Below are 8,966 nucleotides of genomic sequence, written 5' to 3'. Positions count from 1 at the left end.
ATCTAAAACATTCTTTGCTTTCAAAAACATTCTTTCCAAAAGCATTTACCACTTTCACTTCAAAACGTTTCATATATCAAAACATTAGTATTTCATTATTATAAAAATCATTTTGCCATGTACCCCAAAGTGGGAAAATGCCAGCACGTACTCACCTCAATCACATGTAGGATAGCTAGTATTCTTCTAGCTCCTTTCCTTATTGAAGCACTCTCAATCAACATCTATATAACATGGACACAAGTCATTAAAGCGACCAAAATACCCCTAAAAGGTTCCATTACTAAATTTTATTGTTTCATCTCATTCATTATGCAAAAATATGAATGTAGGCGAAACCGCGCGTAAATCCAAGTCCGTATGCAAAAGTTATGAAGAAAAAAAATAATCTCCAAATTAGGGATTTACGCGGGCCATGTAAATTAAAGCATGCACTTACATGGGTCGTGTTTTTATGTCTGCACACACACAAAACTCTATTTTTCTCAAAATAACACAATACTTTGCATAGTTCTTGAAGACCCTTTTTCAGTTCACTTTGTACCATTTGTTTAGGTCCTCACCCATGATTATGAGGTGTTTTATCATCCAAGCACACCCCACTTAATCCATTAAGTGCTCGTTGAATCCATTAAGGATATGATGATCCTTAAGTTCAATTGAAAGTTTAACTAGTCCAATTTCCAATTGTACGTTCTAAAATTCACATAGTTTGTTCCTAACTCATTAAACACTCATATGAAAGTTTTCAAGTACATCAAACCACATTAATCTCATTGTAAATACATAAACTAACAATAGAATCCTCAATTTCATTCCATGTTTCCCAAATTTCCCTTTTAGCCAAACCATCACTAGAACCACTTATAGATCAAGAGATCTTTCATGTTTATGTTTGAATATCATCTCTAGAGTGTCAATTCATGTTCATGAATGTCCGTCACTTCTTATATGTCAATCAACATATAATTATCCCTAGATTTCCCAAAATACTCTTATGACTAGTTATTCCATATATCAATCTAGGAATCAAGCAACACCTTATATTTTGAATTCAAATCATTCCAAGAGTATCCATTCATAATTATGAACTTCCTATACCTATCAATCTCTCAACTACAAAGGGCTCCATTGGTTTCATCATAATGTCCCTAAAACCATTTCAACCCTAATTTATACATTATTCTACCATCATCGATTTGTTTGAGCATTCTAATTGGATTCGATGTCATCAAACAACATCTAGGTCATAGAATATAATCTCATTTAATCATCAATTACAATATCCCCAATTTTGGTTTCTAGGGTTCATGAGGGTTTTCACCCAAATCCTCAAATCCATTAGTGGGATGATTGGATTGAGGCTGGGATCATCAAAACAACTCAAGGGAGGTTAGAAAACCAAACCTTATTCAAGGAATCATACTAATTTCGATATTAGGGTCAAACCCACTTCACAAATCCGATATCTAAGTGAAAATGAGAAGAACTTCTACCTTGAACCACTTAATTTCTTCACAACTTGCACCAAATGAACCAAGAAGGATTGAGATCGGCCCTAGGGTTTCTATTGAGCTTGAATCACCATCCAACCTCCTCTCTTCTCCTACCATCGTTCATGTTTGGCTGAAATGAAGAGGAAGCATTCTTATTTTCGAATTTGTCATATTTCATCCTTCTAGTTTACATCTTTTGCCAAATTTACCATTTCTTCATTTATTTTCACATTTTCTTAAAAGGTTGACATAATGAGTCCTTGACAATCCCATTCTTAACATTCCTCATACATTTAACCTTGGTTAGTTAACCCTTGGTCAAACATACTTTTCCCAAATTGACACTTTGGGTCCCTTAACTTTGAAATGTTAACATCTCAACCTTTAACTTTGCAAGCTTCATATCGACTAATGATATGATTATCATTTAAATGATTTAATTATGTAAATCATCCTTTGTTTAAATATCTTAATTAATTTAAGAACCTTATCTTAAACTTTAGGATGTTACAAATATCTACCCCTTAAAAAGATTTCGTCCTCAAAATTATTTCGTGATCCACCTCATTAGGATTTCATCCCATCACTTTTCAATTTCCTTGATGGTCGCATCACTTTGGTCATTTGTCATAATTGTAGTCCGCCTAATAATCAATAATACATAATTAGGGGTTAACCCTCTTGGACATTTTACCCTTTTGTCCCCTTTTTGAACTTTTAACAACATCATACAATAAGGTTATCCAACTTTAACTCACACATCCTAATATTTACCAACAAGCTTTAAGCCATTTATGAATTTTTACGGGTTCTTCCAACTCCATCAATCTGGATTGGACCATTTGTTCATTTCCTTACTTAGGTATTCCTTATTACCAAGTTATATCTTTTTCGTGCCCAATCACACCACTATTATTTCTCTATTTTCTATACTTATCATTCACAATACATTACACTTAATTATGTCCTTAAGCATAAAACCATCCTTTAAACATTCATGTAATTATGATTTATCAATTTAGCTCCTACTAATACTTGCACCTTTCTTCCCAAAGTCCTTACTTTAAAGTCATAAGGATGACACTTTACACTCAACTAGGTGTGCAAGTCAATTTATACAATTAATCAAAATAATCCAATAATGGATATCATTCATTGTTTATGTAACGACGTAAATTTTCAATTTTAAATTAACAACATCACATATGATAATTCAAAAAATCTCAAGTTTCTATGTCATAAAATATTTCAAAATAGTTTTCAAAAGTAATTATCAAAATCCAGGATCCTCATTCATGACTCTTTTCTCTTGTGTGTACAATCGAGCCGCCGCCTTTCCGCGATCCTGATAAGAACCTGAAACACATAACACGATAAGCACGAAGCTTAGTGAGTTCCCCAAAATACCACATACACATATTAGCCAATCGAGGCTATAACTCTGTAGGACCCTCTGGTCCGATGCATCTCAGTGGGACCCTCCGGTCCCGTAGCTCGTTGGACCCTCTGGTCCGGTCTGGTTGAGCCTTCCGGCCTCATAAATCGTTGGACTTTCCGGTCCGGTCTAAATATCTCATAGCATAATATCACATAGACAAGATGCATAACTCAAGTAAGCACATAAGACCTTCTGGTCACACATAAATACCACTCTAGGTAACGTATAGTGAGAAGACTCACCTCGGATGATGAACAACCCCTATAAACGTTGCTGCTACGCACCGGCCTCTAACTCTGTGCCAAACTTACAATGATCCCAGTTAGGAACTAATTCCAAACTCTTGCTCATTAATGACCTAAAACCCATTGGGCCCACCAAGGCCCAATTCTCAATCTAAATGGTAGGTCCAACATTTGATAATCTCCCCAAGCTCACTAAAGGCCTACTCTGCTAAACTAGGCCCACTCCTTCCAATGGGCCCCACCCCAAGCCCCAAATATATCCTTGGCCCATAACTTCAGACTATTGATGACCCAACAGCCCAAAGCATGGCCCAAAACACAAAGTCCAACACAGATAAGTTACGCGGGGCGTACACCTATGTACGCTAAGCGTACTGACTCGATGGCAAGTACGCTGGGCGTACCTGCACGTACGCTCAGCGTAACCTGCCTGTTAAGCCCTTTTCCATTAAGTGCTTATTACTTCAGTTCAGAGGCTACAAATTCAGATCCAGGTCCTTATTATCCTCTTAATCCTTAAAGTCATAATCTTGGTGATTTGCAATCCACCAAATAAGCTCAAACTTAAAAGGCATCAACATACTTCCATAACAAGGGCTAGATATCATGCATGAACTCATTAGGACCATCAAGATTGAAACTTTACTGCTTATGGGACCCTTTTAGCTCTGAGGGTGGCAACCCTAAGCTCAAAAACGAGATTCTAACATAAAGGTCCAAACTTGGGACCAAAACAACTCCAAAACATCACTACACAAGATCTATGCATTCTTAAGTAAAGTTATGAACTTTATACCTTAGAAGAGCTCTAAATGATGATGATATTCCAGATCTATGAGCTCCAAACTTCCAAGTTCTTCCATGCCAACTTCTTCTTTTGAAAAACCCAAGCTTACATCACCAAAATAACCCTCTTGAAGACCAAATCACCCAAGGTTGAAGATATGAGGCGTTCCAGGGCTTCTCTGAGGTTGGGGGAACAACATGGAGGATAGGGTTTGAACTATAGTGTTCTATAGATAGTGGCACACCCTAAATTTAGGGTTTCTGGGCTCTGGACATACGCTGGGCGTACACCAAAGAGCACCAGTGACCATTTCCCTTATACGTTGGGTGTACCCACGCACTTCCATTTCACATGCATGGCCTTCCATTCCAACTTTTCTCCTTAAGGGACCATTTATGCCAAAAACTTCCAAGCGTCATATCTTCCTCACCCGATGTCCGTTTTCGACGAACTTTATATCCACGAAAAGGTAACGAGAAGTTCTACACTTTTATCAACTTTATTTCTCCTAGAGCCCACTCGAACTCAGATCCAAAATTCATGAAAAGTCCAAACCAACACTTGTCGATACCCTTAGGACCTAAAGCACAATATGAACCCCTTTCTCACACAATACACCATATCCATATCCAAGAATGCCTAAACATTTCTCCTTCAAAATCTCTAAACCTTCTCATGTTCATATTACGGCCCACAAGTCTTGAATCGCAAACAATCTGAAACAAGATGTTACAATTTACTACCATTATACCAACATGTACTATATTATCCAAGTCTATATATACTTCTCATACATTGTCCTTATCCTTATTCATTCACTGTATCTTACATTTCAAACAAAGATCTCATCATGAGTTAGCACATTTCTTAGGTCCACAATTCTAATCATACGATGACAAGTCTAATCATACGTTTAAAGTCTAATCATGAGTTACATTTCTTAGCACATTCACTATAACTTACATTTCAAACAAAGATCTCATCATGAGTTAGCACATTTCTTAGGTCCACAAGTCTAATCATACGATGACAAGAATTTCTAAATCACTTGGCGATGCTTCAACTAAACTCTCAAAATTTTGTTGGTTCCAAATTATCTCATCACATGTAGCTTGGTTCTTCCCAGCTATCTTCCCCTTAAAAGAAATGAAGGCATTTCTTTTAAGGTTAAATCACAAGATGATCCTCATCATGTAGCAAGATTTTTATTTTATCTCCTTGCATAAAGTTCGTTGCCTCACATTTACTCATTGTGGTATTCAAATTCCACCTTTTCTTTACACGATTAATCACCTATAGCTTCTATCTAAATTTCATCATTCGTGTGTCCTTCAATAAATCTGTTCGAGTACTTGGATCTTCCATTCATCACTTAGCCAGTTTAACTTCTCAACTATCATGATACTTTACTTCTTTCTATTTCTTGTCCTTTTTATGAATACACAACTAACTTTTATATCATTTGATTTTCGCGTCCTTTGGTCATAGTTATAGTGACCCATAGTGCTCTAAGGCAAAGTTGTGTCTCATATATTTACTCATAATATAAGATCCCATTATCATAAATCTATTCGCCCTTTGCCTGATTGTAGATTCTAATTAGTAGAAATACTCAAACCTAGTACTCAGTTGTACTTGAGGATGTTGGGTCCGATCCATCAAGTTGTATAAGTTAGAAGCTCTAAATCTTGTAACCATGCTTTATTCATTTCACTCGTAGTTCCAAGAACTATGTGTTGTTCTTACTTAGCCTTCAAAGTGTTGTGATCTCTTGTAACATACCATCATCACACTTTCATCTCCTTCTTAATATCTAACCCTTAAAAGAAATGAGGGCATTTCTTTTAAGGTCCAAATCACTCTTTTATTATTACACTGTATTTATTCATTTCTATAACTTGTCCATGGAAATTTCAAAATTTCCTTACTCATCATCGTCTCCTTGACAGTCCTTTTATACGGACTTCAGGTGTTCATTCTTGTACACACCTCGTCAGTACTGTAATTCTTCTGATGTTTAATTTGCATCCTTTGATATTCCATCATGTGGAAACGTCTTCTTACTTTATCGATCATGGAACACCTTCTAGATACCACTCTTTCCTCGTCAAACTATCACACTTTGGAGTCTTGTTTCTTTTGTTGCCTTCATCATGTTCTCTATGTAATCTTAACATTTTATCACACGTCACACAACTTGTAAGTAGGGGTTACAAAGTTGCTCCCATTAAATTGTTTATCACATTAGTCTAGTACGTTAGGGTAAGGTACTCTCATAAACTTAACATCATCACTTTTAGTTTCCATTATTTGCATGCTTCGAGGTAGTCTTCATTTTAGTTGTCTTCCTTTCTGGCCCGATAATTACATCATCGCTGGACCTTCACCAACTCAACAACCTTGTTCCTCAAGGTTTTCATCTTTCGATCAAGAATCGTCACCGGTCTCTTAATATAATTCAGGCGGTCATCCACCTGAATATCCTCTAACGGTACCACTGCGGAATCATCCACTAATCACTTCCGCAACTAAGAGACATAGAACGTGCTATGAATTTGACTGAGCTTATCTAGAAGATCCAAGCGATATGCAACTCGACTCACCCAAGGAAAAACCTGAAAGGGCCGATATACTTAGGGCCCAACTTTCCCCTCTTTCTGGTTTTTTGGTTCTCGATCCATTCAACCCGGTTCCACCCTACCGACTTTGATATTTCTAGGTTTTCTTGTTTTTGGCCCACTTTACCCGGTACCTTACGCAAAATTGAACTAAAATAGGTTCCTATATACTGGTCCGATTTTCGGCCCTACAAAACCCCATTAACCGATTTCCGGGTCTAGGGCCACCAGGTTTGAGGTTGTACCCACTTTCATCCCTACCGTGAAGACTTATTAGTTCATATGGATACCATAATTGATTCGGCTCCCAAGACTATCCAACCACAATGTCAATAAAACCAAAGCAACAATAACATAAGTATATAGAACAAGCAAACGGTTATCAACAAATAATTAGTTGTAACATCCGGAATTTCAGGTAATATATTTATTCAATTGAATTTCAAGTTTTGTGGGAGAACTCGACGAGTTGATGTGTAGACTCGCCGAGTAGAGACGAGAATCATTATCCGGGTGGGCGGCTGGACTCGGCGAGTCGCCCCAAGGACTCGGCGAGTCCATGATGTTTAATGAAACCCTAATTCCTCGGGTTTGGGGCCTATTTAAAGGGCCTTATGGCCGTCATTTGCGGCTACCAGACCCCAGAGAGAAACCCTAAGTGAGCTAGAGCGTTTGTGAGAGGAAAGGAGTCATTTCTTGATCTTTGTTAGTGTTTTTGCAAATAGAAGAGGACCAAGACAAGAGGAGGCTGAAGAGGGTGCTAATCCAGTGATTCGAGGGCTCAGAGACTTCATTTTGAGGTATTCATTTGACCCTTCTTCAGTTTATGGTGTAATTCTTAGAGTTAGGGCTTTTTGGCCCCATTAGAGGATGGTTATATGGAGTAATTGGTCCCTTCTTGTGTTGGTGCTGTAGATCTGGACCCAAAGAGGTCCAGAGACCCTTTTCCCTTGAGCTTTATGGGTATTAATGGAGGTTATGAACTTAGGATGTCATTTTAGAGGCCATATCTTCATATAAGGCCTTTGAGCCATTGGATGTGCACCAAGATGTTAGCTTTACGTGATTATAATGCTTTGGGAAGCTGGATCTATGGTTTAGTGAAGCGGATCTGACCTCAAGAGGTCAATTCAGCTTGAGCATGGCATGAACTCGCCGAGTCCAATAGCCGACTCGGCGAGTAGGACGAGGGTTTTCCCGATAATCACGCAGTTGGTGACTCACTGAGTTGGGGAAGCGACTCGGTGAGTCATAGAGGACAGAGTGCACGATGGTACTCGCCGAGTCAGGAGCCGGTCTCGGCGAGTTGGGTTGGGACATTTCATAGATTGTGATCAGTGATGATTTGTAGAGTTGAGGTTGGCTCAATGAGTCGAATGAGGACTAGGAGAGTGAAGAACACGTGTGGACTTGCCGAGGGGGAGGTGAGTTGCTATGAGATGCTTGAGAGTGAGTAGGTAGCAGTAAGGAGCTTATGAGAGATCTGTTAGAGAGTGGATTAAGCATAATAGAGTACTTGGGACTTGGGATCCTAGGAGGAGGACTTGGGGTGTATGCTGATACGGTGCGGACAGTAGTATTGGGCCCGTACTACTGAAAACTGTAACGCCCGTAGATCAGGGTTAGTCAATTTAGAGACGTTAAGCGTCAAAAATGACTTTTTGATGGAAGATTATTTTTAAGGAATAATCTTAAATAAGTTGTAGTATATGTTACAAGGATTCCGTACATATAAAGAACGCCGAAATCCGAGTTATAACAAAGAAGTTATGACATGTCGATGTTTCGCGACAGAACCGGCACGACACAGCGCGACGTAAAAAGTGAATTTACGTTAGAGTGATATTTAGCCTTAGCAATCTAAATGAAAGTCGTAGAATACATTAAACCATAAGCGTGCATTAAAAGAACACCCAAATCTGACTTCGTATGAGGAAGTTATGATTTTTCGAAGTTTCGACTTAGCGGTATGCAGCCCGAATGCTCGATTTGAGACCGAGCGGTTTTTAGCCGAAACAATCTAAATGAGAATTGAAGATCTCATTAATTTTAGTAAAACGAAAAAAAGATAGGCGAAAACGGACGTCGGATGAAGAAGTTATGATTTTATAACAGAGTTTTCCTGTCCCGGCCTACTAAAAATAAATAATAAAAATAAAGTCAAAATTAGCCGACGGAGTCTAAACAAAAGTTGTAGAGCGTAGTCACACCTACGCGGGGATATAAAGAACATCGAAAACGGAGTTTGTATGAGGAAGATATGAATTTTTGATGTTTATTAAATATTTTCCATATTTAATTTATATATATTCCGATATTATCCGAAGGGGGGGAGTCAGCGATCTTATCGTCATTACGCCCAGCGTAATCTCAAGTTACGCC

This window comes from Lactuca serriola, chromosome 8 (assembly GCF_051521515.1).
Source record: "Lactuca serriola cultivar US96UC23 chromosome 8, Lser_US96UC23_V15, whole genome shotgun sequence".
Lineage (NCBI taxonomy): Eukaryota > Viridiplantae > Streptophyta > Magnoliopsida > Asterales > Asteraceae > Lactuca > Lactuca serriola.
This window is presented reverse-complemented; position numbering follows the sequence as displayed.